Source organism: Apaloderma vittatum, unplaced genomic scaffold, assembly GCF_000703405.1.
Source record: "Apaloderma vittatum isolate BGI_N311 unplaced genomic scaffold, ASM70340v1 scaffold32258, whole genome shotgun sequence".
NCBI classification, from domain to species: Eukaryota; Metazoa; Chordata; class Aves; order Trogoniformes; family Trogonidae; genus Apaloderma; species Apaloderma vittatum.
Window position 1 is genome coordinate 375 of NW_009731765.1, and position 210 is coordinate 584.

Sequence of the window (210 nt, forward strand, 5' to 3'; positions counted from 1 at the left end):
GAGGATTAATTAATATTTGTCGGTTACGTTTTTCCCTCGTTGTGCTGTGGGGAAGGGCAGCGCTGCCTGTTGGGCTTTGTCCTGGAGAGGAGCGGGCGCTGCAGATTCCAGCCCACGTCGAGCTGTTCCTTCCTCCCTGTTCCTGGAGAGATGCCCTTGAACGTCAGGGCCGCTGTTGCCACAATCCCTCTTGCAGAGAGCGGCTCCCAC